The sequence below is a fragment of the Carassius gibelio genome, chromosome A19 (genome assembly GCF_023724105.1).
Source record: "Carassius gibelio isolate Cgi1373 ecotype wild population from Czech Republic chromosome A19, carGib1.2-hapl.c, whole genome shotgun sequence".
In the NCBI taxonomy this organism is placed as follows: Eukaryota; Metazoa; Chordata; class Actinopteri; order Cypriniformes; family Cyprinidae; genus Carassius; species Carassius gibelio.
Genome location: NC_068389.1, coordinates 570,001 through 597,900, shown reverse-complemented (window position 1 = coordinate 597,900; position 27,900 = coordinate 570,001). Strand labels below are relative to the sequence as shown.

Genomic DNA, 27,900 nt, shown 5'->3' with positions numbered 1-27,900 from the left:
TGCTTATATTCAGAGATTGGGCATTGACTCTATTTTTTGCCAAATTTATTATATACTAAGTGAAAAAAATTCCAAAAGCTTAAAGCACCTGGTATTCCTTGGCGGTCTCTCATCCAAGTACTAACCAGACCTAAACCTACTAAGATTCAGAGATCGGACATTGACTCTTTTTTTTTTTTGTTGCAAGATTATTATATAATTCGTGAAAAATATCCAAACATTTAAAGCACCTGGTATTCCCAGGCAGTCTCCCATCCATGTACTAACCTGGCGCAAACCTGCTTATATTCAGAGATCGGGCATTGACTCTATTTTTTGGCAAAATTATTATATACTAAGTGAAAAATTTCAAAAAAGCTTACAGTACCTGGTATTCCCAGGCAGTCTCCCATCCAGGCACTAACCAGGCCCAAACCTGCTTAGCTTACGAGATCAGACAAGATCGGGCATAGCCAGGCTGGTATGGCCATAAGCGAAGACTGCTGCAAAGAGAAGGCTATTTAAAGATCAGCCAATCTACTCGCCAGTACATTATAAAAGTAGGAAAGAAACCCCAAAAGCTTAAAGCACCTGGTATTCCTAGGCGGTCTCTCATCCAAGTACTAACCTGGCCCAAACCTGCTTATATTCAGAGATCGGGCATTGACTCTATTTTTTGGCAAATTTATTATATAATAAGTGAAAAAATTCCAAAAGCTTAAAGCACCTGGTATTCCTTGGCGGTCTATCATTCAAGTACTAACCAGACCTTAACCTGCTAAGATTCAGAGATCGGGCATTGACATCTTTTTTTTTTTTTTTTGCAAGATTATTATATAATTCGTGAAAAATATCCAAAAATTTAAAGCACCTGGTATTCCCAGGCAGTCTCCCATCCATGTACTAACCTGGCCCAAACCTGCTTATATTCAGAGATCGGGCATTGACTCTATTTTTTGCCAAATTTATTATATACTAAGTGAAAAAATTCCAAAAGCTTAAAGCACCTGGTATTCCTTGGCGGTCTCTCATTCAAGTACTAACCAGACCTAAACCTGCTAAGATTCAGAGATCGGGCATTGACTCTTTTTTTTTTTTTTTTTTTTTTTTTTTTTTGCAAGATTATTATATAATTTCGTGAAAAATATCCAAAAATTTAAAGCACCTGGTATTCCCAGGCAGTCTCCCATCCATGTACTAACCTGGCCCAAACCTGCTTATATTCAGAGATCGGGCATTGACTCTATTTTTTGCCAAATTTATTATATACTAAGTGAAAAAATTCCAAAAGCTTAAAGCACCTGGTATTCCTTGGCGGTCTCTCATCCAAGTACTAACCAGACCTAAACCTACTAAGATTCAGAGATCGGGCATTGACTCTTTTTTTTTCTTTTTTTTTTTTTTGCAAGATTATTATATAATTTGTGAAAAATATCCAAAAATTTAAAGCACCTGATATTCCCAGGCAGTCTCCCATCCATGTACTAACCTGGCGCAAACCTGCTTATATTCAGAGATCGGGCATTGACTCTATTTTTTGGCAAAATTATTATATACTAAGTGAAAAATTTCAAAAAAGCTTACAGTACCTGGTATTCCCAAGCGGTCTCCCATCCAGGCACTAACCAGGCCCAAACCTGCTTAGCTTCCGAGATCAGACAAGATCGGGCATAGCCAGGCTGGTATGGCCATAAGCGAAGACTGCTGCAAAGAGAAGGCTATTTAAAGATCAGCCAATCTACTCGCCAGTACATTATAAAAGTAGGAAAGAAACCCCAAAAGCTTAAAGCACCTGGTATTCCTAGGCGGTCTTTCATCCAATTACTAACCTGGCCCAAACCTGCTTATATTCAGAGATCGGGCATTGACTCTATTTTTTGCCAAATTTATTATATACTAAGTGAAAAAATTCCAAAAGCTTAAAGCACCTGGTATTCCTTGGCGGACTCTCATCCAAGTACTAACCAGACCTAAACCTGCTAAGATTCAGAGATCGGGCATTGACTCTTTTTTTTTATTTTATTTTTTTTTTGCAAGATTATTATATAATTCATGAAAAATATCCAAACATTTAAAGCACCTGGTATTCCCAGGCAGTCTCCCATTCATGTACTAACCTGGCCCAAACCTGCTTATATTCAGAGATCGGGCATTGACTCTATTTTTTGCCAAATTTATTATATACTAAGTGAAAAAATTCCAAAAGCTTAAAGCACCTGGTATTCCTTGGCGGTCTCTCATCCAAGTACTAACCAGACCTAAACCTACTAAGATTCAGAGATCGGGCATTGACTCTTTTTTTTTCTTTTTTTTTTTTTTGCAAGATTATTATATAATTCGTGAAAAATATCCAAAAATTTAAAGCACCTGATATTCCCAGGCAGTCTCCCATCCATGTACTAACCTGGCGCAAACCTGCTTATATTCAGAGATCGGGCATTGACTCTATTTTTTGGCAAAATTATTATATACTAAGTGAAAAATTTCAAAAAAGCTTACAGTACCTGGTATTCCCAGGCGGTCTCCCATCCAGGCACTAACCAGGCCCAAACCTGCTTAGCTTCCGAGATCAGACAAGATCGGGCATAGCCAGGCTGGTATGGCCATAAGCGAAGACTGCTGCAAAGAGAAGGCTATTTAAAGATCAGCCAATCTACTCGCCAGTACATTATAAAAGTAGGAAAGAAACCCCAAAAGCTTAAAGCACCTGGTATTCCTAGGCGGTCTTTCATCCAATTACTAACCTGGCCCAAACCTGCTTATATTCAGAGATCGGGCATTGACTCTATTTTTTGCCAAATTTATTATATACTAAGTGAAAAAATTCCAAAAGCTTAAAGCACCTGGTATTCCTTGGCGGACTCTCATCCAAGTACTAACCAGACCTAAACCTGCTAAGATTCAGAGATCGGGCATTGACTCTTTTTTTTTATTTTATTTTTTTTTTGGCAAAATTATTATATACTAAGTGAAAAATTTCAAAAAAGCTTAGAGTACCTGGTATTCCCAGGCGGTCTCCCATCCAGGCACTAACCAGGCCCAAACCTGCTTAGATTACGAGATCAGACAAGATTTTTTTTTTTTTTTTTTTTTTTTTTTTTTTTTTATTATAAAAAATTTACATTCATTTAATTTGTTTTATACAGTTACAATCCATGACATTATTATTCATATTTCCCCCATAGCCAGTTTACACCATTTTCTTTCATTTCCAACATTGGATTCCCTCTTACAATCATTTCTATAAAATCATCCTCTTTGTTTTCCATTGAGAAATAATTCCATAACAGTCTCACAGAGTATTCCATCCTGTTTTTAAAGATTATCCACACATCAACATTTTTCCCATCATATTTCGCCATGTTTCTTCTCAACCATATTACATACTTTGCTATTGTTACACATAAATTAAAGGTATACATATTACAGTCATTATGACCAAATAAAAACATTGTTTCCCACTTCTTTTGGTCCTCATCATACTTCCCCTCCAAAATTTCTTTTGCAATTTCCTTCATTTTTCTCATAAAATCATCTAACATTTCACAATAAAAAAACAGATGTAACAGTCCTTCCTTTTCTTTCATACACACTTTACACTTTGCATCATTTTGAATTCCTATTTTATGTAATCTCATCTCTGTTAATATACAATTGTGTCTCAATAAATAATTAAAATTCTCTAAAATTGGTTCCATATATTTCAACCTCACGTTTCCCCAAATTTCTTTTTCATTTAAGTCATCATATCTTTCTTTCCAGTAGTTCAAAGCTACTGGTTTTGTAAAAGCGATAGACCTAAAAATACTATACACATTCCTTACTTTGCATAAATTAAAATGAACGTTTTCCCCATTTAACCTTTTAAAAAATACATCTGGAAATTCATTCTCATCCCCACTCTCATAGTTTTCAATTCTTTCAATCCAGTCCTTTGGTATCGCTTTCTTTAAATCCTCATATTGTCCTTCTAACTTCCTTCTCCACGCCCTTTTGCCCCCCTCTCTCAATGCATCCACAACTGCCTGTAAAGGTACATAACCCTCTATCACCTCATACAATAGATCTTTTATTTGTCTCAAACCACAATCCCACCATTCTTTATAATACATGACCTTACCGTCCCTTATGATATTCGGATTTAAAAACAATGGTTGTTCTAAAAGCTGGGCCCTTCCTTTAGGTAAAATCAGTACATTTTCTGAAAATTCCCCCCATGATTCCAAAACCTCCACATAAAAACATGGCAGACCTTTTAACATCCAGCTTTTCATTTTCATCCATAAAACATTACATCCCATATTACATTTTTCCAGGTAATATTCCATGACTCTTTTCCAAATTACATCACTTTTGCTCTCTAGAAACTTCTGAACTGTTTTAATTCTCAGCGTTCTCATTCTTAAAAATGGATCTAAAAGTCCCAATCCTCCCTCCTTTATGTTTCCAAGTAATGTATCATATGCAATCTTAGCCCTTCCATTTCCCCATAAAAACTTTAAAACCAATTCTTTCATTTTTTTGTAGTACAGATGAGGCAATGGGGTTACTCCCAACACATACCAGACTTTCGACAGCATCAATGAATTTATAATTAAAACTTTCCCCCTTAGCTTTAAATCTCTAATTTGCCAAAATCTCAGTCTTTTTCCAATTCCATTTAAAACACCTTCCCAATTCAAAGTGTCTGCCTTATTAGAATCAATACCAACCCACAACCCCAAAATCTTGATGTGCTGCATTTCCTCCTTGAATTGTATATGCTGCGGTATTTCCTCTACTCTGCCAATCCTCATACACACACTTTTCCCCACATTTACTTTGGCTCCCGACCCTTTACAATATCTTTCTAAAATCCCCATTGCCCTATCAATACTTTGGATGTCTTCTACCAACAAGGTTGTATCATCTGCATACTGATACACTGCTTCTCTTTGGAAATGGTTCTTTATTTGTATTCCTTTGATTTCTCTGTCTGCCTTAATAGCCAAACCAAGTGGCTCGGCTACCAGAGAGTAAAGTAAGGCAGACAGTGGGCATCCTTGCCTGATCGACCTTGTTGGTTGAAAACAATCCGTTAAAAAACCATTGCATTTTATGCATGTTAACACATCTGAGTAAAAAATCCAAATCCATTTTCTAAAATTTTCTCCAAAACCAAAAGCCTTAAGAACATCAAATAAAAACTCATGCTCTACCCTGTCAAATGCCTTTTCTAAATCCAGACTTATTAAAAATCCCCCCTTTCCCTTCTCCTTCATATAATAAATTGTGTCTCTTATACTTTTAACCACATCTACTATATCTCTTCCTTGCACCCCGTATGCCTGTGTTGTTTTTATTATTTTTGGTAAAACCTTTTTTAATCTGTTTGCTAATACTTTTGCTAATATTTTAAAATCTGTATTCAACATGGATATAGGTCTAAAATTTTTAAGATCTTTTGGATTACCGCTTTTTTTGTAAATCATTTTTACCATGCCGATCTTCATTTTTTCACTCAACACCCCCTTCTTGAAAATTTCTTCAAAAACTTCTTTTAAAATTGGCACTAACATTTCTCTAAAAGTTTTATAAAATTCATTAGTCAAACCATCCACACCAGGGCTCTTTCCAGGTTTTAACTGTTGAATTGCAATATCTATTTCTTCTTCCTTAATTTCTTCATCACACAAAATCCTGTCCTCACCTGTTAACTTAGATTTAATTTGTTTAATCAAAAACTCCTCATCATTTTTTCCTATACCTTGTCCCTTAAACATGTCCATGTAATATTGCTTTACTGTTTTCTAAATTTCTTTAGTTTCTGTTTCTATTTCCCCTTTTTTATTTAAGACTTCTTTCAATAGATCAGCCTTCTGCCTATTTTGTTCTAAATTAAAGAAAAATTTTGTGCATCTTTCTCCCTCTACTGCATATTTTGCTTTACTTCTTATAATTGCACCCTTACATTTTTCCTCTTCTAATATCTTTAATTTATCTTGTAGCATTATTATTTTTTCAATTTCCTCTTTTCCATTGCTTTCTGACACTTTACTTAACTCATTATTCAGGAGTTTGGTTAATTCGGTTTCCTTCTGTCTTTCTAATTTTCTGACATTTTTGCTGTATTCTATTGAAAATGTCTTTATTTCCCACTTAACACTATCCCACCATACTCTTTTCTCTTCCCTATACATTCTATTAATTTTGCTTTCTTCCACAATCCCTTTAATACTTTCCTGATATGCATTACTCTTTAAAATCTTTGCATTTAAAACCCACACTCCCCCTCCCCTTTTCACACTTGAAGAATCTAATGTTAAAAATAAGAGAGAATGATCACTAAGACCAACTCGTTTATAATAAACATTAGTAATATTCCCTTGCATTTCCTCTGTACATAAAATATAATCAATCCTACTTTGTTTCAGTTCTTTTAAAACAAATTGTCTTCTTGAAAATTGCCTACTCGTTCTATTTCTTTCTCTCCACACATCAATCAATTTAAAATCCCCCATCAGTTTGTTCAACTCCTCCCTTCCCTTATCAGTCTTAAAAACCATATTACTTGCTAAGTCTAATTCTGTAAAAACAGTATTAAAATCCCCCATTAAAATCACCCTTTCATTAATTCTTACATTTGCAGATATTGTTTTAAAAAATTCCACCTTTTGCTTTTCTTCATTTGGAGCATGTATGTTACATATTGTACATCTCTCATTTCCTTTTTCTATTTCAACAGCTAAACATTTCCCTGCTCCATCATTAAACACCACACTTTCTTTTTCACACACCTCTCTTCTTATTAAAATAGCAACCCCTTTCCCAGTTTTCTCTGTACCATTATTACAATGTATATTCCCATCCCATACATTTTCAAACCTTTTAACACAATAATTTTTCCAATTCGTTTCTTGTAATACAAATACATCCACCCCTCTACATAATTCCCTCATATTTTCAAATTTCTCCACATCCATTAAACCTCGTGCATTAAATGAAACAACTCTTAAAAACATAAAAACAATATAAAATAAATAATTAAAACATTTCATTTTTTTTTCAGTCATGCTCCATATCTCTCAGTACATCAAATCTGTTCTCACAACCCTCCTTGTCTTTTAATATTCCTTGCCTTAAAAATCTTTTCTTTGCAATGTCTATATTGGGTGTTACCTTTAAAGTTCTTCTTCTTTGTATTCCTTCTCGTTCTTTCCTACGTTCCTCTTCTCCTTTTCTCTCCATTCTCCTCTCCTGATAACCTTCCTCGTCGTTTTGTTGTTCCCCATGTTCCTCGCTCATATCCATAGTCTTTTGCACAGTCCATTGAGATGTTGTTATTTCTCCATCTAGTTCTTTCTTCTTTTCTCCTGTGTCCCCCTGATGTTCTTTCTCTCCATTGTCCTCTCTCAGTCCACAGTGTTTCTCTTCTCCTTTTCTCTCCATTCTCCCCTCCTGATAACCTTCCTCATTGTTTTTTTGTTCCTCCTGTTCTTTGCTTATTTCCATGGTCCTTTGCACCGTCCCTTGTGATATTGTTTTTTCTCCATCATTTTCTTTTTCCTCTCCTCCTGTGTCTGCTTGATGTTCTTCCTCTTCATTTTCCTCTCCCAGTCCACAATCTTCCATCTCCTTGTTTAAAACATTGTCCATCTCGGTTTCCCTCTGCTTTTGCCCACCCACATTAACAACCATATCTGTTTCTTGTTCACTACTATTTTCTCCCTCCCCCATCCAACATTCGCACCTCACCAACACTTTCCTACATTCCGGGCACTTCACTGCATTGCAGCTTCTTGCCAAGTGCCCCTGCTCTTTGCACTGGTAACAAATAAAGTCCGGGCAATCTTTAAATACATGTCCTGGATCCATACACAATCTACAGGTTTTCACCTGCCGATCGTGTATAATCTGAAAGTACTGTGTGCCCTCAGCAGTCTCAAACTTGCTGCTATATGGTAGAGATACAACTTCCTTTGGGAACCTGACCTTTACATATCTCGTACCATCTGCTATTTCAGTACCCGGATATGTTCTTCTCTTAATGTTGGTTGAGGGAGTTACACCCCATGCCTCCAATTTATCTAATATATCCTGGTCATCAACATTTGCAGGCAAATGCATAAAAGAAACAACATATTCTCTTACTTGTAGCTTTCTAATCTCACAAAATTGTTGCCTGATTCTTAGTCCATCCTCTAGCTTTTCACACTCCTCCTCATTTGATAATGTGATCTCGAATTCTTTGCCTTGTCTTGGTCTTATCGCCAAAATCTTTCCTCCTCCATTTTTTTCATTCACTTCTTTGATAATATCCTGCACCGATCCATCTCTCACCTCTGCCAGATCCACAATTACAGTTGCTTCCTTTGAATAAATAATCATTTTCTTTGCCTCGTTGTATCCAAGCCGTTGTCCTGTAGTGTTTTCCGTGTCAAAGTCCCTGCGTCTTTCTCCTGCCATTTCATTTCCATGTAATCAGTCCAATTTTGAAAAAATAACAAAACAAAACCTCCAAAAATAAAAATCCTCCCCAGACAGCCTAGGCTGCTGGGAAGTGTTTGAACTTAAAATCAAAACAAAACAGAAAAACAGAAAAAAAGCTAACTTTAAACAAAAAATGGGTTTACAAACAACAATGGTGAGCCTACTCTCACCCACTACTGCCACCTCACTTCCTGCTAGCACTCTAGCGTTGCCAGGTTGGTATGGCCGTAAGCGAAGACTGCTGCAAAGAGAATGCTATTTAAAGATCAGCCAATCTACTCGCCAGTACATTATATAAGTAGGAAAGAAAACCCAAAAGCTTAAAGCACCTAGTATTCCTAGGCGGTCTCTCATCCAAGTACTAACCAGACCGAAACCTGCTAAAATTTAGAGATCGGGCATTGACTCTATTTTTTGCCAAATTTATTATATACTAAGTGAAAAAATTCCAAAAGCTTTAAGCACCTGGTATTCCTAGGCGGTCTTTCAACCAAGTACTAACCAGACCTAAACCTGCTAAGATTCATAGATCGGGCATTGACTCTTTTTTTTTTTTTTTTTGCAAGATTATTATATAATTCGTGAAAAATATCCAAAAATTTAAAGCACCTGGTATTCCCAGGCAGTCTCCCATCCATGTACTAACCTGGCCCAAACCTGCTTATATTCAGAGATCGGGCATTGACTCTATTTTTTGGCAAAATTATTATATACTAAGTGAAAAATTTCCAAAAAGCTTACAGTACCTGGTATTCCCAGGCGGTCTCCCATCCAAGTACTAACCAGGCCCAAACCTGCTTAACTTCCGAGATCAGACGAGATCGGGCATAGCCAGGCTGGTATGGCCGTAAGCGAAGACTGCTGCAAAGAGAAGGCTATTTAAAGATCAGCCAATCTACTCGCCAGTACATTATATAAGTAGGAAAGAAAACCCAAAAGCTTAAAGCACCTGGTATTCCTTGGCGGTCTCTCATCCAAGTACTAACTAGACCTAAACCTGCTAAAATTCAGAGATCGGGCATTGACTCTTTTTTTTTTTTTTGCAAGATTATTATATAATTTGTGAAAAATATCCAAAAATTTAAAGCACCTGGTATTCCCAGGCAGTCTCCCATCCATGTACTAACCTGGCCCAAACCTGCTTATATTCAGAGATCGGGCATTGACTCTATTTTTGGCCAAATTTATTATATACTAAGTGAAAAAATGCCAAAAGCTTAAAGCACCTGGTATTCCTTGGCGGTCTCTCATTCAAGTACTAACCAGACCTTAACCTGCTAAGATTCAGAGATCAGGCATTGACTCTTTTTTTTTTTTTTTGCAAGATTATTATATAATTCGTGAAAAATATCCAAAAATTTAAAGCACCTGGTATTCCCAGGCAGTCTCCCATCCATGTACTAACCTGGCCCAAACCTGCTTATATTCAGAGATCGGGCATTGACTCTATTTTTTGGCAAAATTATTATATACTAAGTGAAAAATTTCCAAAAAGCTTACAGTACCTGGTATTCCCAGACGGTCTCCCATCCAAGTACTAACCAGGTCCAAACCTGCTTAGCTTCCGAGATCAGACGAGATCGGGCATAGCCAGGCTGGTATGGCCGTAAGCGAAGACTGCTGCAAAGAGAATGCTATTTAAAGATCAGCCAATCTACTCGCCAGTACATTATATAAGTAGGAAAGAAAACCCAAAAGCTTAAAGCACCTAGTATTCCTAGGAGGTCTCTCATCCAAGTACTAACCAGACCGAAACCTGCTAGAATTTAGAGATCGGGCATTGACTCTATTTTTTGCCAAATGTATTATATACTAAGTGAAAAAATTCCAAAAGCTTTAAGCACCTGGTATTCCTAAGCGGTCTTTCAACCAAGTACTAACCAGACCTAAACCTGCTAAGATTCATAGATCGGGCATTGACTCTTTTTTTTTTTTTGCAAGATTATTATATAATTCGTGAAAAATATCCAAAAATTTAAAGCACCTGGTATTCCCAAGCAGTCTCCCATCCATGTACTAACCTGGCCCAAACCTGCTTATATTCAGAGATTGGGCATTGACTCTATTTTTTGGCAAAATTATTATATACTAAGTGAAAAATTTCCAAAAAGCTTACAGTACCTGGTATTCCCAGACGGTCTCCCATCCAAGTACTAACCAGGTCCAAACCTGCTTAGCTTCCGAGATCAGACGAGATCGGGCATAGCTTTTTTTTTTTTTTTTTTTTTTTTTTTTTATTATAAAATAATTTCAACATTTACAGTAAATACATAATATATTTCAACATTAAATTTTCAGCAACTTTCCATTTACACTTTTCAAAAATTAAATACAAGTTCGTTCAATTCTGTAACAGAAATAAATTTGCTTCCCTCAACAAAAAAGTTACAGAATTCCTCACACATTTAAGTTTTAATCATCTTATATGTTGCTTTATCAAAGTCTTGAAAAAACACCATACATTTTCTTTCCTTTTTTCAAAATATGCTACATTTCTCCTCAATCGTACAGCATACCTTGCAAAACTTAACATCATATTTAAGAGATGCACATTCCCTTTTACCTTCTTTTCCTGTACCATACCAAACAAAAACATCCTGCCCCACTCCTTATCCACACATTTTATTTCCTCCCAATTCTTCCTCACACATTGCTTTAATAATTCATGATAATCTTTTAAACTCTGACATTCTACATAAAAATGCATTAAGGACTCAACCTCGCTGTCACACACATCACATTCTCTCACAATACCTCTTCACTTCCCTCATTTTGCTGCTATCCCAATTTGTTTCCTGGAAACAATAAATGTCTGCTTTCACAGCTGTTAAGATACTTTCAAATTTTCACATGTTACAAGACCATTAGCATTTAGGGACACAATTTAAATCATAGCAGCAGTAAGTGTGAAAACAAAAGAAAAAAGATAACCCTCATTTCTTTTTCTTCATGTTTCCTTTCTCTCCCTTGTCATTTAGTGATCTTTTTTTCCTAACAAGCAGTTGCAGATTTTCACTTCTCCCTTCCTCATACAAATCATAATCATCATACTCATACTCATTATCATCATCATCATCATCATCATCAACATCAACATCAACATCAACATTTCCATCACACTTGAGAACAGTCTTAACAGAGGCCAATGATTGTGAAGTTGCATTGCCCATGGTTGCTTTACCCACAAACCTTTTCTTTACTTGATTTTCCATGCAACACTCGACCAGTCCTGTTCCAGCACTTTGAGTTATGTGATCCTTTAGCCCCGGATGCAATAGCTGACTTTCAAAGTCGTCCAAAGTATTCCCTAATGTGCCGCCTTGAACAGATCCATTCTCCTCCTCGTTTACCCCACTGGACAAATCTGCTCCCCCCATCACATCACCATAATGTACATCACTCAGTTCTTTGCACTCTCTAGCATAATGTCCTTGTTTATCACACTTGTGACAAGTAAACTCAGGGCAGTCCCTCAATACATGTCCAGGCTGGATACAAATACGACACACTTTTACTTGCCTGTTATGAATTAAGTGCTCAGCACCCTCCAGTGTTTCAAACTTGGTTGAATATGGCAATGATTGAACAGTGTCAGTGAACTTAACTTTACAGAAGCGGGTCCCATCTGCAATATCTGTTCCTGGCCATCTCCTCCTCTTGATTGGGGATGTTGCATTGACACCCCATCCATTAAGTTTCTCCAAAATTTCCTCATCCGTGATGTACACAGGAAGATTCATGAATGAAACAACAAGCTCATCATTGCTCAGATCTCTAGCCATAATTTGACAGTTTTTTATTTTAAAACCATCAATAAGTCTTTCCTTTCCTTTACTGTGGTTCATTGTAATTTCATACTTTTTGTCCCCTTTGAAACGACATCCAATCACAGCACCACAGACTTCATTAACTCCTCTAAGTAATTCCATCTTTGTTATTTTCTCATCTCCAACAATTTCCACACTCACAGTTAAGTTCTTTTCAAACGCCTTGTCCTCCATCATGACTAGATTCCCGCTGTTCTTCTTAGATACCAGATCTGTTTGTAGTACTCCAATGTCTCCCACCATGTGCTCCATTCAATTAACAAACAAAACCTCCAGGAACAAAAAAGAATAAAACTCCTCCTACAAACAGCAGCTGCTGCAGGAGGGGTAGGGAAAACAACTTTAGAGCTTAATTAAACACTAATTTTTGCATGAATTTCAATTTAAACCTTGGGGAAAATAAATCAGATCAAAATTCTCTCATCCAAGTACTAACCAGACCGAAACCTGCTAAAATTTAGAGATCGGGCATTGACTCTATTTTTTGCCAAATTTATTATATACTAAGTGAAAAAATTCCAAAAGCTTTAAGCACCTGGTATTCCTAGGCGGTCTTTCAACCAAGTACTAACCAGACCTAAACCTGCTAAGATTCATAGATCGGGCATTGACTCTTTTTTTTTTTTTTTTTGCAAGATTATTATATAATTCGTGAAAAATATCCAAAAATTTAAAGCACCTGGTATTCCCAAGCAGTCTCCCATCCATGTACTAACCTGGCGCAAACCTGCTTATATTCAGAGATCGGGCATTGACTCTATTTTTTGGCAAAATTATTATATACTAAGTGAAAAATTTCCAAAAAGCTTACAGTACCTGGTATTCCCAGGCGGTCTCCCATCCAAGTACTAACCAGGCCCAAACCTGCTTAACTTCCGAGATCAGACGAGATCGGGCATAGCCAGGCTGGTATGGCCGTAAGCGAAGACTGCTGCAAAGAGAAGGCTATTTAAAGATCAGCCAATCTACTCGCCAGTACATTATATAAGTAGGAAAGAAAACCCAAAAGCTTAAAGCACCTGGTATTCCTTGGCGGTCTCTCATCCAAGTACTAACTAGACCTAAACCTGCTAAAATTCAGAGATTGGGCATTGACTCTTTTTTTTTTTTTTGCAAGATTATTATATAATTCGTGAAAAATATCCAAAAATTTAAAGCACCTGGTATTCCCAGGCAGTCTCCCATCCATGTACTAACCTGGCCCAAACCTGCTTATATTCAGAGATCTATATTCATTGACTGTATTTTTTGGCAAAATTATTATATACTAAGTGAAAAATTTCCAAAAAGCTTACAGCACCTGGTATTCCCAGGCGGTCTCCCATCCAAGTACTAACGAGGGCCAAACCTGCTTAGCTTCCGAGATCGGGCATAGCCAGGCTGGAATGGCCGTAAGCGAAGACTGCTGCAAAGAGAAGGCTATTTAAAGATCAGCCAATCTACTCGCCAGTACATTATATGAGTAGGAAAGAAAACCCAAAAGCTTAAAGCACCTAGTATTCCTAGGTGGTCTCTCATCCGAGTACTAACCAGACCTAAACCTGTTAAAATTTAGAGATCGGGCATTGACTCTATTTTTTGCCAAATTTATTATATACTAAGTAAAAAAATTCCAAAAGCTTTAAGCACCTGGTATTCCTTGGCGGTCTTTCAACCAAGTACTAACCAGACCTAAACCTGCTAAGATTCAGAGATCGGGCATTGACTCTTTTTTTTGTTTGTTTTTTTTTTTTGTTTGCAAGATTATTATATAATTCGTGAAAAATATCCAAAAATTTAAAGCACCTGGTATTCCCAGGCAGTCTCCCATCCATGTGCTAACCTGGTCCAAACCTGCTTATATTCAGAGATCGGGCATTGACTCTATTTTTTGCCAAATTTATTATATAGTAAGTGAAAAAATTCCAAAAGCTTTAAGCATCTGGTATTCCTAGGTGGTCTTTCAACCAAGTACTAACCAGACCTAAACTTGCTAAGATTCAGAGATCGGGCATTGACTATTTTTGTAAGATTATTATATAATTCGTGAAAAATATCCAAAAATGTAAAGCACCTGGTATTCCAAGGCAGTCTCCCATCCATGTACTAACCTGGCCCAAACCTGCTTATATTGACTCTATTTTTTGGCAAAATTATTATATACTAAGTGAAAAAATTCCAAAAGCTTTAAGCACCTAGTTTTCCTAGGCGGTCTTTCAACCAAGTACTAACCAGACCTAAACCTGCTAAGATTCAGAGATCGGGCATTGACTCTTTTTTTTTTTTTTTTGCAAGATTATTAAATAATTCGTGAAAAATGTCCAAAAATTTAAAGCACCTTGTATTCCTAGGCAGTCTCCCATCCATGTACTAACTTGGCCCAAACCTGCTTATATTCAGAGATCGGGCATTGACTCTATTTTTTGCAAAATTTATTATATACTAAGTGAAAAATGTCCAAAAAGCTTACAGTACCTGGTATTCGCAGGCGGTCTCCCATCCAAGTACTAACCAGGCCCAAACCTGCTTAACTTCCAAGATCAGACGAGATCGGGCATAGCCAGGCTGGTATGGCCGTAAGCGAAGACTGCTGCAAAGAGAAGGCTATTTAAAGATCAGCCAATCTACTCGCCAGTACATTATATAAGTAGGAAAGAAAACCCAAAAGCTTAAAGCACCTGGTATTCCTTGGCAGTCTCTCGTCCAAGTACTAACTAGACCTAAACCTGCTAAGATTCAGAGATCGGGCATTGACTCTTTTTTTTTTTTTTGCAAGATTATTATATAATTCGTGAAAAATATCCCAAAATTTAAAGCACCTGGTATTCCCAGGCAGTCTCCCATCCATGTACTTACCTGGCCCAAACCTGCTTATATTCAGAGATCTATATTCATTGACTCTATTTTTTTGGCAAAATTATTATATAATAAGTGAAAAATTTCCAAAAAGCTTACAGCACCTGGTATTCCAAGGCGGTCTCCCATCCAAATACTAACCAGGGCCAAACCTGCTTAGCTTCCGAGATCAGACGAGATCAGGCATAGCCAGGCTGGTATGGCCGTAAGCGAAGACTGCTGCAAAGAGAAGGCTATTTAAAGATCAGCCAATCTACTCACCAGTACATTATATAAGTAGGAAAGAAAACCAAAAGGCGGTCTCCCATCCATGTACTAACCTGGCCCAAACCTGCTTATATTCAGAGATCGGGCATTGACTCTATTTTTTGCCAAATTAATTATATACTAAGTGAAAAAATTTCAAAAGCTTTAAGCACCTGGTACTCCTAGGCGGTCTTTCAATCAAGTATTAACCAGACCTAAACCTGCTAAGATTCAGAGATCGGGCATTGACTCTTTTTTTTTTTTGCAAGATTATTATATAATTCGTGAAAAATATCCAAAAATTTAAAGCACTTGGTATTCCCAGGCAGTCTCCCATCCATGTACTAACCTGGTCCAAACCTGCTTATATTCAGAGATCGGGCATTGACTCTATTTTTTGCCAAATTTATTATATACTAAGTGAAAAAATTCTAAAAGCTTTAAGCACCTGGTATTCCTTGGCGATCTCTCATTCAAGTACTAACCAGACCTTAACCTGCTAAGATTCAGAGATCGGGCATTGACTCTTTTTTTTTTTTTTTTTTTTGTAAGATTATTATATAATTTTTGAAAAATATCCAAAAATTTAAAGCACCTGGTATTCCCAGGCAGTCTCCCATCCATGTACTAACCTGGGCCAAACCTGCTTATATTCAGAGATCGGGCATTGACTCTATTTTTTGGCAAAATTATTATATACTAAGTGAAAAAATTCCAAAAGCTTACAGTACCTGGTATTCCCAGGCGGTCTCCCATCCAAGTACTAACCAGGTCCAAACCTGCTTAGCTTCCGAGATCAGACGAGATCGGGCATAGCCAGGCTGGTAAGACCTTAAGCGAAGACTGCTGCAAAGAGAATGCTATTTAAAGATCAGCCAATCTACTCGCCAGTACATTATATAAGTAGGAAAGAAAACCCAAAAGCTTAAAGCACCTAGTATTCCTAGGCGGTCTCTCATCCAAGTACTAACCAGACCGAAACCTGCTAAAATTTAGAGATCGGGCATTGACTCTATTTTTTGCCAAATTTATTATATACTAAGTGAAAAAATTCCAAAAGCTTAAAAGCACCTGGTATTCCTTGGCGGTCTCTCATCCAAGTACTAACTAGACCTAAACCTGCTAATTCACTATATTCAATATACTATATTCAGAGATCGGGCATTGACTCTATTTTTTGCCAAATTTATTATATACTAAGTGAAAAATGTCCAAAAAGCTTACAGTACCTGGTATTCCCAGGCGGTCTCCCATCCAAGTACTAACCAGGCCCAAACCTGCTTAACTTCCAAGCCCAGACGAGATCGGGCATAGCCTTTTTTTTTTTTTTTCTTTTTTTTTTTTTTATTAAGTTCACAAAATAATACATTATGTTTCCTAAATACAGAGATTCACATTCCAATTAAAAACAACAACAAAACAAAAAAACTAAAATAAAAAAATAAAAATACATTCATACTTATAAATATTTTTCTTCTACATTATCCCATTTGTTGCATTTGTTATTTTACACTTTTTTTCCAACAGATACATTTATGTCATGTTTCAAAATAATATTCTGTACCTGAGAAGAAAACATTTTCATAAACATCTCTGCTTTTCCCTCCAGTCTCCAATATTTGCACAATGTAAACATATAATCTTCCACCATATGCTTATACAATGTCCACACATCTACACGAACAGACCTGTTCTTAACTATATTTCTTCTTTTCCATATAGCATTTTTTGCCAAAATAATTAACAAATTGATCATGATTTTATTCTTACACTTTTCCTCCTTTCCAAACATAAATGTTTTTTGCCAATCTTGATCTTCTTTTCTTTCCCCTAGGTCATTCACTATTTCTTTTAAAACCTTAAAAAAAGATCCTAATTCCTCACACAGTAAAAACAAATGCAACAAACCCTCATCTTGTTTTTTACAAACCTTACATAATGCACTTTGTTCTTTTTTTATAATGCACAACCTCATTTCCGACCATATTACATTATGCCTTATAAAATAATCAAGACACTCCAAATTTGTGCTCACCAGTACTCCCCTCATATTTTTCCATATTTCTTCCTCTTTCAAGCCATTGAAGTTTCTTAACCACATATCATTTGAATTTGGTTTTTTAAAAATCTCTTCCCTTAAAACATGATAAAACATTTTCACATTCCCTAAACTAAACCCTATTCTTTTATTTTGATTAACAAAATACACGTCAGTCTTTCCTTCCTCTTTTTCTTCCTTCTGTATTTCATTTATCCACGCTTTTGGTATTGCACTTTTCTTTTCTTTATATTGCTTCTTTACATTGTTTATGTCATACTCTTCTTTGGCTTCTTCCAACTCATCAATAATTACTTGCACTGGTAAAAAACCCTCTCTTATCTCATACATAATATCCCTTAGTCTTGCAATCCCAACCTCCCACCATTTTTTAAAAAATATTTCTTTCCCACTTTTCACAATATGCTTATTAAAAAACAATGGTTGGTTTAAAATCTCTTTCCTTCCTCCAGGTATAAAATCAACCTTTGAGAGAAAAAAAACCCAAGCTTTTAAAACTTCTTTATAAAAATCTGGTATTCTTTCAAACATCCATGCTTTCATTTTCATCCATAAAACACTGTCCCCTAGTTTCACATTACCACATTTGTCCAAATAGTATTTCATTGTATCTTTCCATTCTCCTTTTTCTTGATCATCTCTATACTTTTTCACAACTTTAATTCTCATACTTTTCTTTTTTTAATTCTACATCAGATAATCCCATTCCTCCTTTATCAGCCGTTCCTATCAGAGTGTTATAAGCAACTCTTGGGGGTTTCTTCTCCCAAATAAAATCTAAAACACATCTTTTTATTCTTACTTCCACCCATCTTGGCATTGCCCTCACCATTAAAATATACCACATTTTGGATAACATTAAAGCATTAACCACTAAAATTTTCCCTTTCAAACTTAAAAATCTTCCCCTCCAAAAAATTAATCTCCTTTCCATTTCCCCCAACAACTTTTCAAACATTCTTTCTCTTGCCCCTTTCTCATCTTTTCCTAAAGTCACACCCAAAATTTTTGTTTCCTTCACCTCCTCAAAATTGAAAACTCCTCCTAAATTTGGTACCTTTCCAAACTTCATGTACACAGTTTTTTCTCCATTAACTCTTGCACCTGTACCTTTACCATACCTCTCTACATTTCTTATGACTTCCTTCATACTTTCTAAGTCTTTTAAAATCAGTGTCGTGTCGTCTGCATATTGGAATATCTTTTTTCTCTTCTTTACCTTCTTCTATTTTAATACCTTGAAAGCTTTTATTTTTCTTAATCATTAAACCTAAAGGTTCTGCTACCAAAGTATATAGCTGTGCAGAGAGTGGACATCCTTGCCTTATTGATCTTGTTATTCTAAAAGGTTCTGTTAAGAAACCATTACACGTCACTCTCGTCATTACGTTATTATATAAAATTTTTATCCATTCCTTAAAATTCTTTCCAAAACCAAAACGTTCTAAAATTGCAAATAAAAAATCATGTTCTACCCTATCAAAAGCCTTTTCAAAATCTAAATTAACAACATATCCATCCTTCTGTGTTTCATTTAAATAGCTTATTATGTCTCTTACACCACTCGTTATATTAGCAATATCTCTCCCTCTTACACCATATGCCTGATTAGTCACTATAATTTTGGGTAAAATATTTTTCATTCTATTTGCAAGAATTTTAGATAGTATTTTTAAATCTGTGTTTAACATTGTTATTGGTCTAAAATTACTCAAATCATTTTTACTTCCTTTCCTTTTATAAATTAATTTCATCAACCCTATACTCATCCTCTGATCCAATTCTCTTTTATCAAAAATCTCCTTATATACTTCCTTTAAAATCCCACTTATCTTCTCTTTAAAAACTTTATAAAATTAATTTACTATCCCATCTGTCCCCGGGCTTTTGTTTCCTTTTAAACTATTGATAGCTTGTACAATTTCCTCTTCACTAATTTCTTTATCACATTCCTTTTTATCTTCTCTACTTACTTTAGCTGTAAAACTCTCTAATAACTGAATTTTGGCTTTTTCGTCAATTCCTTTTGTTTCAAAAAGCCCCTCATAATAGTCTTTCACCTCTGTTAAAATTCCACTTATGTCTTTGACTATTTCTCCTTTTTTATTTTTTAATTCTTTTATTAACTTTGCTTTGCCTCTACTTTTTTCCAAATTAAAGAAAAATTTTGTACATTTTTCTCCTGCAATTGTATTTTTTGCCTTACTCCTTATAATAGCTCCTTTACACTTTTCTTCCTCAATTTTCCGTAACTCTTCCTCCAAAAGTATTATCTGTTTTATATTTACTTCACTTTTATTTGTCTCTTTTCTGAGTTTTTTCCTTATTTCCAGCTCCTTTGCTTTTTTAACTTTCTGTACCAATTTGCTATGGTTTATAGAATATTTTCTTATTTCATATTTTACATTTTGCCACCATAATCGTTTATCTTCAAAGTACATTCCGTCCTCTTTTTCTTTGTCTAATATTTCCTCAATTCCTATTCTATAACTTTCACTTGTCAAAATTTCTGAATTTAGTATCCACACTCCAGGCCCTTTTTTTTCTTTACTAAAGTCAATATTCCATAAAAGCATTTTGTGATCACTCAAACTGGTATCCTTATAACAAATGTCCCCCAGAAAAAATTCCATATCCCTTTCACTTAAAATAAAATCGATTCTTGTCTGACACATAAAATTCCCAACCAGTTGTCTTCTGGAAAATTCTCTTTTCCTTTCATGGTTTTCCCTCCAAACATCTATCAAATTTCTTTCCTCCATCATTTCTTTTAACTCTTTCCTTCCCATATCTGTTCTAAAAACCATCCCATCTGCCATGTCCATCTTACTAAAAACAGTATTAAAATCCCCAACTAAAATAACGTTTTTATATGTCTTTATTAAAATCCTTAATCCCTCAAAAAAATTTTTTTTTTCTCCCTCTTGGGTGGGTGCATGCAAATTAATTACCACAAATTCATGATCATCTTTCTTAATATTAATCCCAACACATTTGCCTTTTTTGTCATTATAGACTTCATATGAATTAATTTCAACATTTTCCTTTATTAAAATGGCTACCCCCCTTCCTATCCTTCCATCACCATTATTATAAAACATTTGCATTTCCATCTCTTTTTCACATCCTCAATCATTTCGTTTTTCCAGTTTGTTTCTTGTAAAATTATCACATCCTGCTTTTTGCATAGTTCTTTTACCATCTCAAATTTCTTTACACTCATTAAACCTCTTGCATTTAAACTCACAAAGTTTAAAACCATACCAATAAAAAATAAGCATTTAAAACCATTCATCTTCAGTCTCTCTCACAATCTTGTTCTTGTATCAATCCCAACTTCTTTTTATCTATTTAAATCATCTTTTTCTTTCTAGCAACATTAAGATTTGGCTTTACCTTCATTGATTTTCTTCTTATCATTTTTCCAACCTTTTCTCTTTCTTTCCTTGCCTCCTGTTGTTCCATATCCAGTTCCTCCACCTCGTCGCTCTCCTCTTCATCATTTACTTCCTTGTCATTTGCACCATTCTGTTCGGTTTCTCCATCTTCTCCCTCCTCTGTATCGTCCTCCATTCTGTTTACTTCTCCATCCTGGTGACTTTGGTCCTTCAACTTCTGATTTTCCATATATTCTATTTGCTTTTGTTGTTTGTTTTCCATTGGTTCAAAAGTCTCTGTGGTTTCTGCAATCTCATCTTGCACCTGCCTGTCCATACTTTGTTGCTCCTCTGATTGCTTCTCGTTACCTTCCATCCAGCATTCACATATATTAAGAGGTTTGCCACAGTCTGGACATTCAATTGCTGTACAGTCTCTTGAGAAATGTCCTTGATCATTGCATTTAAAACATCTGAACTCAGGACAGTCTTTGATGATGTGATGGATATTGAAGAGAGAGGACTCAAATGCGAGGGCAAAATGACAGTCTTTAATCCAACAAAGGAAAGCCACAGGAAAATCCAACTAAGGAGTACAAAGATGAAAACTAAGGAAGACCCGAAGGCTGGATTAAACTAACACAGGAAACCTCCGTGGCTGGAACGACCAGAAGGCTGGCGAGGTGGAGGCTTTGACTGGGCTCAGGGGAGAGCCGGGGATCGGAGCTCGCAGTGCGGGGCGGTCGCGGCGTAGAACAGCAGGTAAGGTTCTGTGGGGTATAATGGGTGAGCACAGAGATGTACAGGTAACGATAGTAGACAACTAACTTCACCCCGACTAGACAGGACAGGATAGGACAAGACCAACTGCTAACAAGGACGTCAAAGGCAACGGCTTCATTCGGAAGTAACAATCTGACAATGAGACACGGGAACGAGAGGGTAGAAGTAGCCCAAATAACGAGGCAAGATGAGAACCAGGTGGAGGGGGAATTATCTTAATGAGAAGTGAAGACAGCTGTGACACAGAAGCGAAGAGCGAGGGAGACAGGAGGGGATAAACCAGCAGGGGGAGACAGAGAGAGAAGAAGAGAGAGATAGAGACAGGATCATGACAAGACCATGACAATACCCTCTCCTCAAAGAGCGCCTCCAGGCGCTCCAGCGGGGAAATGCTGGCGAGACCGGAGGAAATCATCAATGAGCGAGGGGTCCAGGATATCCTTAGGGGAGACCCAACTCCTCTCCTCAGGACCATACCCCTGCCAATCGACTAAGTATTGGTGTCCACGACCCCGACGCCGCCTATCTATGATCCTGCGGACGGTGTAGACCGGGGAGTCTTCGATACGAACGGCAGAGAAGGACATGGGAGGGGGGGAGCGAGAGGTTGGTTTAATGCAGGAGACGTGAAACACCGGGTGAACACGACGAAGATTATGCGGCAACCGGAGTTTGACGGCGACAGGGTTAACGATCTTGATAATGCGGAACGGCCCGATGAAGCGGGGAGCCAGTTTACGGGAGTCAGACTGGAGGGGTAAATTAGATGTAGAAAGCCAAACCCTCTGACCCGCGGCATAGCGAGGACTCTTGACACGCGATTTATTGGCAGCCACGCACATGCGTCTCTTAGAACGACAAAGTGCGGATCTCACCCTCTTCCAGGTTCGTTTACAGCGACTGATAAAGGTCTGAACGGACGGGCAGTGAGAGTCGGTCTCTTGGGACGAAAATAAGGGCGGTTGATAGCCGAGGCAACACTGAAAGGGAGAGATACCAGAGGCCGAGGAGGGGAGGGAATTATGAGCATACTCAGCCCAGGAAAGCTGTTCGACCCAAGACGAGGGATTGCGAAAGGCTAGACTGCGGAGCATGCAGGCAACAATCTGATTGGCTCACTCGGCCTGGCCGTTAGTCTGTGGGTGAAAACCCGAGGAAAGGCTAGCAGTGGCACCTATGAGACGGCAAAATTCTTTCCAGAACTGCGAGGCGAATTGCGGACCCCTATCGGACACGACGTCGGTGGGCAACCCGTGATACTTAAACACATTATCAATCATAATCTGGGCCGTTTCCTTCGCAGAGGGCAGTTTGGTAAGAGGAATGAAGTGTGCCGATCTTGAGAAGCGGTCGACTACCGTCAGGATGACAGTCTTACCGGCTGAGGGCGGAAGACCGGTGATAAAGTCGAGAGCTATATGGGACCACGGGCGAGAGGGAACAGGTAGCGGTCGGAGAAGACCAGCAGGCGGAGAGTTGCCTGCTTTGGTTTGGGCACAAACAGAGCAGGCAGCGATAAAGCGGCGCGCATCACGTTCTAAGGAGGGCCACCAGAAACGCTGGCGGATAAATGCGACAGTGCCTCGAGCACCGGGATGAACCGCTAGTCTAGAGGAATGGGCCCATTGAAGAACCGCTAATCGTGTGGGAACTGGGACAAAGAGGCTGCCCCTAGGGCAGTTACGGGGAGTAGCGACGTGAGAGAGAGCGCGTTTAACCTGTCTCTCGATCCCCCAGACCGTAGCCCCCACCACCCGACCGGAAGGGATAATCTCCTCTCGGGGGGTGCGGCCGATCGAGGGATCGAAAAGTCGAGACAACGCATCTGGTTTACCGTTCTTAGAGCCCGGACGGTATGAAATGACAAAATCAAAACGCGTAAAGAAAAGGGCCCAGCGAGCCTGACGCGAGTTCAATCTCTTGGCGGAGCGAATGTATTCTAAATTGCGATGATCCGTCAAAACAATAAAAGGAACAGAGGATCCCTCTAACCACTGCCGCCACTCACCCAATGCCAGGCGGATGGCGAGGAGCTCACGATTCCCGACATCATAATTACGTTCAGCGGGGGAAAGGCGGTGGGAGAAGTACGCGCAAGGGTGTATCTTATTATCCGACGCTGACCGCTGGGAAAGAACGGCTCCCACCCCTACCTCGGAGGCATCGACCTCAACGATAAACTGTCTTGAGCTATCTGGAGTGCGGAGGATGGGTGCGGACATAAAAAGGATCTTAAGCCGGTCAAACGCCTCCTGCGCAGAACCGGACCAACCGAAACGAGATTTAACCGAAGTGAGGGCAGTGAGTGGCGCGGCCACCTGACTGAAGTTGCGTATAAAGCGGCGATAAAAATTAGCAAAACCGAGAAAGCGCTGTAGCGAGACACGAGACTCAGGGACGGGCCAATCGAGCACGGCCTGGACCTTGGTAGGGTCCATTCTGATCCCCTCTGCCGAGATAACGGAGCCTAAAAACGTTATAGACGAAGCATGAAAGGAGCACTTCTCGGCCTTAACAAAGAGTCGATTCTCAAGCAAACGTTGGAGAACGCGGCGAACGTGCTGCACATGAACCTGGAGAGAGGGCGAAAAAATCAAAATGTCATCGAGATAGACAAAAACGAATAAATTGAGCATATCCCGAAGGACGTCATTGATCAGAGCCTGAAAGACAGCGGGGGCGTTAACCAATCCGAAGGGGAGGACCCTATACTCGAAGTGGCCGAGGGGCGTGTTAAAGGCGGTCTTCCACTCGTCCCCCTCCCGAATGCGTACGAGATGGTAGGCGTTACGTAGGTCGAGCTTGGTAAAGACTCTTGCCCCCTGCAGGATATCGAAGGCTGAGGACATCAGTGGCAAGGGGTAACGATTCTTAACCGTGATGTCGTTCAGCCCCCGATAATCTATGCATGGGCGTAAAGAACCGTCTTTCTTCTTAACAAAAAAGAATCCGGCGCCGGCAGGCGACGAGGACGGAACGATTGTGCCGGCGCTGAGAGACTCAGATAAATAATTCTCTAAAGCCTCCCGTTCGGGAGCAGAAAGAGAGTAGAGCCTACCCCGAGGGGGCGTGGTCCCCGGGCGGAGATCAATAGCGCAGTCATACGGACGGTGGGGCGGAAGAGACATGGCTCGAGAACGGCTGAAAACCCCTCGCAAATCGTGATACTCCTCCGGAACCCCAGTCAGATCTCCCGTCTCCTCCTGCAACACAGAAACAGAAGACACGGGGGGAACAGCCGAGGCTAAACACTTAACATGACACGACAACTTCCAAGACAAAACAGACCCCTTAGCCCAGTCAATGTGTGGATTGTGAAGTTCTAACCAAGGGTGCCCCAGTACTAAAGGAGTAAAAGGAGACTGAAAAATAAAAAAGGAAACTGTCTCTTTATGGTTGCCAGAAATGGTTAGAGTTAATGGGATAGTCTGTTTCTGTACCCTAGGTAGGGTGCTGCCATCAAGGGCAAATAAAGAGGTGGAGTCTCTTAGCGGTGTGAGCGGAATACCTTGTTGGAGCGCCCACTTCTCATCCAAAAAGTTTCCCTCGGCCCCAGAGTCGATCAAGGCCGCACAGGAGGCTGACGACCCCGCCCACTGGAGATGCGCTGGAAGTATCGTGCAGGAAGTGGAAGGGATGGTCTTAGTGGTAGCGCTCGCCAGTAACCCTCCTCCTACTGGCGAGCGTTGGCTTTTACAGGACACGAAAACACAAAGTGAGAGGCACTAGCACAGTACATGCAGAGGCGGTTAGAGATCCTCCTCTGACGCTCCTTAGGTGAAATACGCAGGCCACCCAGCTGCATGGGTTCCGGTTCTGAGTGGGAGGGGCTGACTCGAGGCGGCGAGAAGAGACTCTCCTCTAGGCGATGAGCACGACGGCGCTGATCAAACCGTCTCTCCACCCGGATGGCCAGGTCGATAAGGTCGTCGAGCCGGGCGGGGATCTCACGGACGAGGACCTCGTCCCGCACCTCTGGAGACAAGCCCTCCAGGAAGCGAGCAGTCAGTGCGGGTTGGTTCCACCCACAGGTGGTAGCGAGGGTCCGGAACTCAACGGAGAAATCCGGCACGGATCGTCTTCCCTGCCGGAGTGTGGAAAGCCGACGGGACGCCTCCTCTCCGTAGGCGGAGCGGTCGAAGACCCGGATCATCTCCTCCTTGAAGCGCTCAAAGGTTGAGATGCACTCTGCCTCCGTCTCCCAGTTGGCCGTTCCCCATTCGCGAGCCCGCCCGTGGAGGAGTGAAAGAACGAAAGCCACCTTGGCCCTCTCCTTAGCATAAGTAGTGGGCTGGAGCGAGAATACCACCTCACACTGGGTAAGGAAAGCGCGGCACTGAGTTGGCTCACCCGAATAGACCGGAGGATTGTTTATCCGAGGCTCCGTCTGACCAGGAGGAGAATAAGAGGCGGAAGGCTGGAGGCGGAGGTTGTGGACCTGGCTGGAAAGCTCGGACATTTGGGCGGCCAAAGAACCGACGGCGTGTCGGGTAGCGGAGATGTCCTCCTCATGCCTCCCGAGGAGGACGCCCTGGTGCTCGACGGCAGCCTGGAACGGGCTGCCACTCGCTGAGTCCATCATATGGTCAGATTGTTCTGTGATGGATATTGAAGAGAGAGGACTCAAATGCGAGGGCAAAATGACAGTCTTTAATCCAACAAAGGAAAGCCACAGGAAAATCCAACTAAGGAGTACAAAGATGAAAACTAAGGAAGACCCGAAGGCTGGATTAAACTAACACAGGAAACCTCCGTGGCTGGAACGACCAGAAGGCTGGTGAGGTGGAGGCTTTGACTGGGCTCAGGGGAGAGCCGGGGATCGGAGCTCGCAGTGCGGGGCGGTCGCGGCGTAGAACAGCAGGTAAGGTTCTGTGGGGTATAATGGGTGAGCACAGAGATGTACAGGTAACGATAGTAGACAACTAACTTCACCCCGACTAGACAGGACAGGATAGGACAAGACCAACTGCTAACAAGGACGTCAAAGGCAACGGCTTCATTCGGAAGTAACAATCTGACAATGAGACACGGGAACGAGAGGGTAGAAGTAGCCCAAATAACGAGGCAAGATGAGAACCAGGTGGAGGGGGAATTATCTTAATGAGAAGTGAAGACAGCTGTGACACAGAAGCGAAGAGCGAGGGAGACAGGAGGGGATAAACCAGCAGGGGGAGACAGAGAGAGAAGAAGAGAGAGATAGAGACAGGATCATGACAAGACCATGACAGATGATATGTTCTGGACTTAAACACAATCTACAAGTTTTGACCTGCCTACTGTGTATTATCCTGAAGTACTGTGAGCCTTCAGTTGTCTCAAACCTTGTACTATATGGCAATGATGCCACCTCCTTTGGGAACTTAACCTTAACAAATCTTGTCCCATCCTCTATCTCCGTTCCTGGGTAAAACTTCCTCCTTATCTCTGTTATGGGAGTAACTCCCCATCCTTCCAATTTCGAGGTTATGTCATCATCATCTAAATACACAGGCAGATGCATGAACGAGACTACATATTCTCTGTCCTGGAGTTTTTTAACATCACATATTTGTCCTTTAATTTGCAAACCATTTAACAGTCCATCACAAGCTTCCTCCGTTTCAAAAGTCACTTCATATTGTTTATTAGTCTTTGGTCTTACCGCAAGAATTTTTTCCACGCTCACTTTTTCCTTTATTGCTCTAATAATGTCCTCCGCTCCTCCATTAAGCACTTTACTGATGTCAATTATTGCTGTAGCTTCTTTTGAATAGATCCTTTGTTTCTTCATTTCTTTCGCCATCATCCCTTCTCCTTGTCTTAATCCTTTGCCTTGGTCAATTGCATTAGCTTGTTTCAAATTCGTTGCAAGTTGTGAAACAAGCAGTTGATCCATTTCACTCATCATGAATAAAAAATAAAAAATTAAACCATTCCCCAGACAGCATGAAGCTGCTGGTTCGTGGTTTAAAACTTATTAAATAGATAAAGAAAAACTCCTCTTACAATTAATTCTAACTATAAAAAATAATAAACAAACAAACAATACAAGAGTTAGCTTCCGTCCTTTCTACACACACTTGCACTTCCTGGATTGTACCACTACAATGAACAGGGTTGCACAGGTTGGTATGGCCATAAGCGAAGACTGCTGCAAAGAGAAGGCTATTTAAAGATCAGCCAATCTACTCGCCAGTACATTATAAAAGTAGGAAAGAAACCCCAAAAGCTTAAAGCACCTGGTATTCCTAGGCGGTCTCTCATCCAAGTACTAACCTGGCCCAAACCTGCTTATATTCAGAGATCGGGCATTGACTCTATTTTTTGCCAAATTTATTATATACTA

General features: G+C 39.5%; 8 non-coding genes and 2 pseudogenes across 8 annotated transcripts; all 10 read right to left on the bottom strand.

Moving 5' to 3' along the window:
• Positions 1 to 355: 355 nt before the first annotated feature.
• Positions 356 to 474, bottom strand: LOC127936337 (uncharacterized; annotated as a pseudogene).
• Positions 475 to 1,556: 1,082 nt separating this feature from the next.
• LOC127937795 (5S ribosomal RNA) lies at positions 1,557 to 1,675 on the bottom strand. The gene has a single exon (XR_008148573.1). It is a non-coding gene; the product is annotated as a 5S ribosomal RNA (ribosomal RNA).
• Positions 1,676 to 2,471: 796 nt separating this feature from the next.
• On the bottom strand, positions 2,472 to 2,590 carry LOC127936374 (5S ribosomal RNA). Its single transcript, XR_008148276.1, has one exon. It is a non-coding gene; the product is annotated as a 5S ribosomal RNA (ribosomal RNA).
• Positions 2,591 to 9,182: 6,592 nt separating this feature from the next.
• On the bottom strand, positions 9,183 to 9,301 carry LOC127937111 (5S ribosomal RNA). Its single transcript, XR_008148349.1, has one exon. It is a non-coding gene; the product is annotated as a 5S ribosomal RNA (ribosomal RNA).
• Positions 9,302 to 9,941: 640 nt separating this feature from the next.
• LOC127937403 (5S ribosomal RNA) lies at positions 9,942 to 10,060 on the bottom strand. Its single transcript, XR_008148379.1, has one exon. It is a non-coding gene; the product is annotated as a 5S ribosomal RNA (ribosomal RNA).
• Positions 10,061 to 13,079: 3,019 nt separating this feature from the next.
• On the bottom strand, positions 13,080 to 13,198 carry LOC127935934 (5S ribosomal RNA). The gene has a single exon (XR_008148204.1). It is a non-coding gene; the product is annotated as a 5S ribosomal RNA (ribosomal RNA).
• Positions 13,199 to 13,563: 365 nt separating this feature from the next.
• On the bottom strand, positions 13,564 to 13,672 carry LOC127937577 (uncharacterized; annotated as a pseudogene).
• A 1,045-nt stretch (positions 13,673 to 14,717) lies between these two features.
• On the bottom strand, positions 14,718 to 14,836 carry LOC127937626 (5S ribosomal RNA). Its single transcript, XR_008148413.1, has one exon. It is a non-coding gene; the product is annotated as a 5S ribosomal RNA (ribosomal RNA).
• A 366-nt stretch (positions 14,837 to 15,202) lies between these two features.
• Positions 15,203 to 15,321, bottom strand: LOC127936256 (5S ribosomal RNA). The gene has a single exon (XR_008148235.1). It is a non-coding gene; the product is annotated as a 5S ribosomal RNA (ribosomal RNA).
• Positions 15,322 to 16,075: 754 nt separating this feature from the next.
• Positions 16,076 to 16,194, bottom strand: LOC127937955 (5S ribosomal RNA). Its single transcript, XR_008148599.1, has one exon. It is a non-coding gene; the product is annotated as a 5S ribosomal RNA (ribosomal RNA).
• Between the last annotated feature and the right edge of the window lie 11,706 nt (positions 16,195 to 27,900).